Genomic DNA, 8272 nt, shown 5'->3' with positions numbered 1-8272 from the left:
GTCATTCATTTTTTCATTTGTTTTTCTATTTCATATTTCTCTTTTTCACCATTCTTATTTTTCTCTTTTGTTTCTTATTTCTATTAGTGAACAGAAATTCATGGTTTCTCTTCAATTTCAGAACTATGTTCAACAAAGCACCACTAATGGAAACATTGAAGGAAATGATGATATCCAATGAGAAAAAGATGGAACAATTTGTAGCATGCCTTGATCTGAGTGAGCAACATGAGGAAATTTTGAGTTTGAGGGCAGCTGAACTGCAAGAGATAACTGAAGAATGACCAAGTTGTGTTAGGAGATTACATCTTTTACATAGTTGGATTCAGAGTCACTATTTGAGGTATGGGAGAGATTCAAGGGCTTGTTAAGAAAATGGCTACATCACAATCTCCCCGAATGGATGAAAGTTCATATATTCCATCAAGGTCTTAATCAGAGTACCATGCAGCTTATTGACTTAGCAACATGCGGATCTCTCGGCAGTAAGACCCTAGACTCAGGCAAGTAATTTATTGAAGAAATAGCCATGAACAACTACAGTGGAACTCAAGGAGCAAGTAAGTTGGAAAGTCGGCCGGGATGATAGTGGTCAATGAGGTTATAACGCTAGCTGCCCAAGTAAAGGCCTTGAGCTGAAAGATTGATAACTTGTGCACTTAGAATCCGGATGTAATCATGGTCTGTGACATGTGTGGGGAGGACATACTTCGACAGATTCTTCCATTGTCAGAGCAGCGCATGGATCCATCAAGCAAGTAGACTTCGTTGGTAGTACCCTTTGACAGCAAGGAAACCCTTACTGTGGCACTTACAACCCAGGATGGTAGAATCACCCCAATTTCTCTTGGGTTGATCAAAGGTAGTAGCAAAAGCCCCCGCCTGGATTTCTTCCTCACTCGTAGTCCGATCAAAGGCTCTTACTTGAGGAGTTACTTATTTGGTTTATTTAAACCACGGATACTAAGTTTTAGTAGTCCAACGCTATATTTCAAAGTGTAGAGTTGACGATGAAGAATGACAGGCTTCTCTTTAGAATTTAAAAAATCAGGTGGGGCAAATTATGAAACTATTGTTCGAGTGTCCTTAAGTTAGTTTACCGAGTAATATCAAAGCCAATCCCCGTGAGCATCTCAAAGTTATCACTCTTAGAGTAATAAAGAAGTAAGGATGGATAGTGAAAGGGTGATGGAAAAGGAACAATAACCAGAAGTTGATATTTTAGAGCGCCCGACAAAAGAGGGAGAAGCCACTCAGATCATCGAGAAGAGCACACCACCACCAGTGAAGGAGTATGTTCCACAGCTTTCATCCTTCTACAGATTGAACAATGATCTAACAAACAAGCAATTTAGAAGATTTATGGATTTGTTAAAGCAATTATACATTAATGAACCATTTATTGAAGCTCTCTCTCAAATGCCAAAGTACGCAAAGTTTCTCAAGGACCTACTAACAAACAAGTGAAAATTTGAAGATGTGTCAACAGTTACACTGAGCAAGAGAAGTTTGGCATTGCTTCTATACCAACTAGTGAGGAAGAAGAAAGATCAAGGGAGTTTCACTATACCTTGTAACATTGGTAATTTGGTGAATGAGAAAACCCTAGAGGATCTAGGAGCTAGTATTAATGTCATGCCTTAAACCATGTTTAGAAGACTTTTACTTAGTCACCTTAAACCTACTAGGGTGACACTACAGTTAGCAGATCACTCCATTAGGCTTCCTAGTGGAGTTATAGAGGATGTTTTGTTTAAGGTCGACAAATTCATTTTCCAGATTGATTTTGTGATTTTAGATATTGGCCAGGATGTTGAGGTACCCCTCATACTTGGTACGCCCTTTCTAGCTGATAAGTGCTTGTGTATTAGTAATATGAAGTATTCCTTTCTTAGAATGAGTATTACTTTTCTCAGATTTTATCACTTATACATGTGTATTCGTGTTCTTTTGTGTATGTAGGGTTGTGGAGACAAGTATGGAAGAAAGAAGCCAAAGTAGATTGTGAATGCACTTTGTTGATAAAATCTTGGAGTGAACAAACATGAAGACATAAGTTGTGCTCAAATACATATGAGTGTGTGCCAACCTCTGTTGTGCTGGAGTGAACATGCAAATTGGTGGGGCATAAAGGCAATCACACTCATGTGTTTTGACTTGTATAATGCTAGCAAGATTGTCATCAAATGTGATTTTATTGAAGATGCAACGCGATCTACCGCATGGATGTGTGCCCGTTCATGTGGCCTCAATAAAAGTGTGGATTCGAGAGTATTTTAGCGGATTACCGTAGTAGGTACTGTAGCAAATCAATGTAGCAAATTACTATAGCAGCTACTATTTATATGCTGCTAAAAAATCGATTCCTTCAGATTTACACTGGTGTGTGGAAATTCCACACACCCGTGTGGATGCCCGATTCCATCCTATTTAAAGCCGTGACTTCAGTCCATTTTGGGAATCTTTTTTACATCTTTTGCCCATCTCCTCACCATCTTTAGAGGTGCTCGTGGCTAGGGTTTGGAGAAGCGCTGGCTAGGTTTTTAGAGTAGTTCTATGGCCTTCAACACTGCATTCCTTCAGAAGATAGTTATTAGGGGAGTTTTCATCGGCATCGATTAAGTGAGGTGTGCCTTAGGCTTGATGAGAAAACCTTTGGAGAAGACGCGGCTACTTCACAAGACCATCGACACGGACACCAAAGGGGTTTTATTGATGGATTACATATCTTAACTTTTGATTCCATTATTGATTGTATTCTGCTCCATGGAGAGCTAAACCCATATTGGGTACTTGGACTTGTAAACCCTAGGATGATATTGTTTCATTGACCTTTTATTATGCTTTCTTTAATTGATATTTTAATCGAGTTTCAATCTTGAATGCTTGTTGAGTTGATTTTCCCTTAGAGTGACACTAGGGTTGAGAATCCATCTTGGTAATCTTTGTGGATGAGTGATACACCATGAGGGTTAGACAATGCTAGATTGGAGAGGGTTGAGAGGGTGAGTCGAGAAGTAGCGGAACACCCCCTTTCTTCTCTGGTGTGATTTATCCTACCTCCACGTTCCAAGAGTTCTTTGTGGTCACAATAGAGTGAAGTGCTAAGAAACGAACTCCCCTGGGGCTTAGTTGCGCAAGTAATAGAGTGAAGCGTTGAAGTAATCCTTAGTATCTGGGGCTTAATTGTGACTAGAGGTCTTTCTCCTGGACCAAAGGGTTAGATCTATATTAGGGAATAGGGTTTATCACTTGGAGTCCCTAGAGCTTTAAGCAACCTTACACAGTGTAAGGTGTTGAGACTGAGCGATTTCTCTGCCGGGGTATAGTGTAGGGTTAGTCACAGTTGATCTTAGGTTTGGGACTGTGTGTTTTAGGATTTCCATGACTCATTAAACATCAGTTGAGAAACATAATGGTTGGTCTTGCACTCGGAACAATAGTCCTAGTGTGAGCAATGTCTAGGTGCCCCAATTTCCGTCATTTGCCTCTCCTATCTTTTATTTGTGCCTCTTTCTTTTTTTCTTATTTCTATTTTTATTGATTTTGTTCACACCACTATCGATACATCTTCATTCTAGTTAAATAGCAATCTTTGTGTTTATGATCACTATTTCCTGTGGATACGACTACCCACTCACCAGGGTATTATTACTTTGACAAACCTGTGCACTTGCGATTCACATGCAAAAATGTGTGTCACTAGCCACCTCCCAAGTCCTAATAGATGTGAGTAATGTTAGAATGACTCTTAGGATTGGGGATGGGGAAGTTATGTCTTCTTTATCTAATGCCATGAAACATCCTTCTACTTTTGATGATACTTATTATTTTACTGATAAGACTGATTCATTTGTTGATGATTGTGTACAGGAATTGTTGCACAAGGAGCCTTTTGAGGAGTCATTGGATGATCCTCAAACTAAAGAGACAACCCCTTTGCTTATAACAACCTTGGTTGAGGAATGCATGAGCAAAAAGCATTAGTGAGAGGTTACTTCCCTCAAGAAAGGCAAGAGAAAACCTTGACCCAAGGAGGTAATACCCGAGTCAATCAACTTCATTGGTAAGTACCCCATTTTCTCTGAACTTACACGTGGTCACTATTTTGGAGGCATTCATATTGGTTTTGAGGAATGCTTCTATTTTGAACCTTCTTGACATGTACATTTTAGGTACGTCAAGCTCGTAATGTGAAACAAGTATTTCTTGGGAGGCAACCGAAGCAATTTTCATATTTTTGTTGAGTTTCAGTCTCTAGTTGTAGCTGTAAAGTTTCATTTGAGTTAGCAATAAAATGCTCTACGAGTCTAGAATTTTCATGTGTTGGTTGGTTAGTTATTACCCTAGACACTCATTTTGTGCTTTCTTGGTCACATGTGCATTTGAGTGATGAGTGTACAATGTTCATGTATTTCATATCAATTTGTGCACTTAATTGGTATATCTTAGAATCATATTGTGGAATTCGATGCTGAAAACAATGTGTTTTGTATTAAACAGGTTTAGGGCAGTGTTTAAAGATGAGTGAAAGCCAAAGGAAACATTCTAGACCCAATACGATGAGTTCGGAGTTCTCTCAGCATCATTGTATTAAGGACAAGGCAAACTGGGTGGCTTATGGGTAGCTTATGCCTTACGGTCAGCCTTACAGTTGTAAGTCAAATTCAGAGAACCTCGTGGGCATCCTTATACCTATAAGAAGGATTCAGAGCTAATTCAGAGAACCTTATGGGTAAGGCTTAAGCTCGTAAGGATGCTCATAAGGACTATTCAAAGGTGTTCATGACCACAATTTACCCCCGTAATGGCAGTCGTAAGAAGCAGAATAGTGCAGTTCATGGTCCAGCGCTTACAGCTGTAAGCTAGACTGCAACACAAACAGAAGACTTTATGGACGGGGCTTATAGTTGCAAGTCATCCCGTAAGGCTCACAATAATTTTCTCCAACTCCCTTATGTCCTATCCCTTACACTTGTAAGCATACTGTATGCAGTCAGGCATAAATAGAACTTATGAGGATTTTTAGGGCATTCTCTGTTCTATCTCTCTATTCTTTTTGGGGCGATTCTTGGAGGTGAGGTTGAGGAAGAAAAGGGCTGAAACTGTAGCACTTTAGGAGTGATTTGGAGATGAATTTGGTGCTATATTCAAGGACATTGAAGATCGTAGCCACCGAGCTCATCTTGATGGCGTGCGTGGAAGCTTCTTCGGCGACTCTTCATCCTTGGGATTGAAAAGGGGGTCTTCATGGATCTCATGTTTTTCTCTATTCTTTGTATTTTATATTCTTGTCCTCCATCAATGGAGGGCTAATTTGTAGGTGTTTGAGCATAGTTAAACTCTAGGGGTTATTTTCTTAACTTTGGTTGGTGGATCTTTGATGCTTTAATTGATTCCTTATTTGCAATCATATCTATTTGAGTCTAATTATGTGAATGAATGCTTGATTGCTAACGAGGTGAAAGCTCTAGCTATCATACACTGTATTGCTACGTAACGAGAAGAAATTCCCACCTACCATAGACTTACCCCAATTTGAGAGGATATTAGGTACATCTCTCGTCAGGGTATCTAGGAGACTTTATATCCCACAATCCTTCTGAGTGGATTGATGATAATTTTTGAGCTCTTTGTAATCATGTGGAGTGGATTTTAGAAGAAATCGCATTTCTACTTTGTATTAGGATTAGGGATAATTTCTCTTTAGAGGAGATTATCTATGTAAGAGATTATCATTAGTCTACAATAAGGTTTCATAGTGTGTTAATGCGATTATGTAGATGTCTGTATTAACTTTGCACCTATTTAGTTACACTTCATCTGAGAAATCATTGTTTTGTATATTTCTGGAAACCTTTCAATTCAAATAGGATTGCATGCTTAGACAACCATTGTCCTATACTTCATAACCCTAGAGGGATGCTATGCTTGGACATTGCTTTCTTCCTTAATTTCTCTCCTGTTATTTCTCGTATTTTCTTATTTTCATTTGCTCTTGTTCACACACAAAACACTCCACTATTGAGGTTATTTTTTGGATCTAGAGTTATTACCAGTATTCACTTTCTTCCCAATGGACTGACACTCTACACTCATGCACACTTTATTACATGATTGGCACGTATACTTGCATCCCTATCATTAAGCTAAATTGTAGGAAATAGGGGAAACTCTGCCCTTAAGCCACCCCGCAATTGGATGGCAGAAAGTCTTACTAGTGCACTTACGACCTATAAGTGCTAATGGCATAGTTTAGAGGTTCCTTATAGGCGCCTTACACCCATAACTGTGACCGTAAGAGTTGTCTAGAGAACTTCATGGGCAGATCACAATTCCCTTATGGTGCATAATCTCCATGGGGTATGACCTAGGTTCCCTTTGGGCACCTTACGTCCGTAATCCAGACTGTAAGAGAAAGTCAGAGAACTTTATGGGCTACAGTGTAAAGGCTCTTATGGTCGTAACCTATGTTGTAAAGGAGATGCACCCTTATGAGGTAGGCCTTATAGCCGTAAGCATTCAATAATTGTTTATTCAGAGAGACTTATGGTCATGGCTTATGCCCGTAAGTCACCCATAAGCACCAAGGGTTTTAGCACCGCCAACGACCTTTAAGCTTCATTTTGAATTGTTTCACTGGTGCTATTTTCTTTTCCCCATTCCGTTTTCGAGTGTTATGAATGGGTTTGGACTAGTTTCCTCAAGTTTTAGCAAGCCGGTTTTCACATTTCTTCTTTGCCTCAAAGTTAACTCTCATTTTCATAATTTTTTGAGTTGAATGGTTGATATTCTGTATGAAAATGGTTGTGTGGATGTTTAGAGATGCTTAATTGATGTTTTAGATACAATTTTTGTAAAATTTTGAACTCTAATTTATTGGAGGGGTTATTACGTCCTGAGCTCATGGCTTATAGATGTAAGGTTGCCGTAAAAGTAAATTTCCCTGAGGCTTACAACCATAAGTCTTCCCATAAGCACTCGTGGTTTATGCAAATTTTATATTCTTGTGTTCTAAACATCATATTTTTTCTTTTAAAGCATGGCTAGAGCAAAGAAAGTTGTATCCAGACCAACTAAGTGGGGTCAGACCGAGGCTTCTACCTTGGGTCCGGCCACCGTTGAGGAGACGATAACTTTTATTGTCCTCTCAGCCCCCACGTTTGCTGAGGCTTGCTTTTGAGAGTGGTTTGCCTGCTTGAGGATGAAGTGGTTTGACCAATCTCGTATGGTAGATTAGCCTATTCTTCCCTAGCTTGGGCTCGAGGAGGAGGTGAGGAGGATGTTCCAGACCGACAGTTGAAGCTAGATCTTCTCCTATGAAGACAGGTGTATACAGACACCACCCTTGAGGTCTTATCCATCTATAAGATATACTGAGGGTTAGTTAGGTTTGACAGAGCCATCTTTATCAAGTTCTACCTATTCGGGGAGCAGCGACAGATGATGTACACAGAGTTCTCCCTATTTTTAGGGCTCTATAACATGGACTTCACTAGCACCCAACAGTATGAGGAGCTGATGATTAATTTCCAGCCTGCCGTCACACCGAAGGGTGTCTGGTAGCATTTGAGCCGTAGCTAGAGATACGAGCTGGGCCTCATGAAGGAGTCTTTTATACTTTCCCAACTCACAGGTATGTGTATGCTGTCATCGCTCATTCATTCGTAGGTCAAGTAGACATTACTGAAGTGGTAGGGCAGTAACAACTTCTATTTCTTTATAGTTTGACCGAGCGTCATCCTATCCACTTGGGTTATATGCTGGCAGATTTCATTGCACACCAGGGATAACATGTATGCCTGGCTGCAATCATTGCTGGGCTTTACATCATGAGACTAATTAGAGGGATGGGCCTGGCCGATCGACTCCAGGGCCAGGAGGTTGTCGGTGGCACTGCTCTCCTAAGGATGGACACCCTACGTCTGATGGGGATGGTAGTGCACCGTGACTCCAAATTGATCATCATCCCAGTAACCACTAATCATCTACATGAGGGGGGTGAGGACACATATGAAGAGTTAGATGACGGGTCCGACAGTGAATCATCCTTTCCATCTGCCACTGCATCGGAGAGTGCGGCCAGCTTAATAAGTGCTTGTTTTGATCATATATTTATGCACTTCAAGCATGATTATATTGAGATATTTTCATTAATAGCACGTGTTTTGTGTTCTTTTGTGCAATTAGGACATGTGAAGGGAATTGATGAGAAAAAAGCAAACAAAAGGGTTTTGGAGAATTTTTTAAGATGATTTCGCGAGCTTCAAGG

At 40.1% G+C, this 8272-nt stretch overlaps 1 non-coding gene across 1 annotated transcript; it reads right to left on the bottom strand.

Moving 5' to 3' along the window:
* Window positions 1–286: 286 nt before the first annotated feature.
* On the bottom strand, window positions 287–393 carry LOC120264133. The gene has a single exon (XR_005537308.1). It is a non-coding gene; the product is annotated as a small nucleolar RNA R71 (small nucleolar RNA).
* Window positions 394–8272: the final 7879 nt, after the last annotated feature.

Source organism: Dioscorea cayenensis, chromosome 6, assembly GCF_009730915.1.
Source record: "Dioscorea cayenensis subsp. rotundata cultivar TDr96_F1 chromosome 6, TDr96_F1_v2_PseudoChromosome.rev07_lg8_w22 25.fasta, whole genome shotgun sequence".
In the NCBI taxonomy this organism is placed as follows: domain Eukaryota; kingdom Viridiplantae; phylum Streptophyta; class Magnoliopsida; order Dioscoreales; family Dioscoreaceae; genus Dioscorea; species Dioscorea cayenensis.
This window is presented reverse-complemented; position numbering and strand designations above follow the sequence as displayed.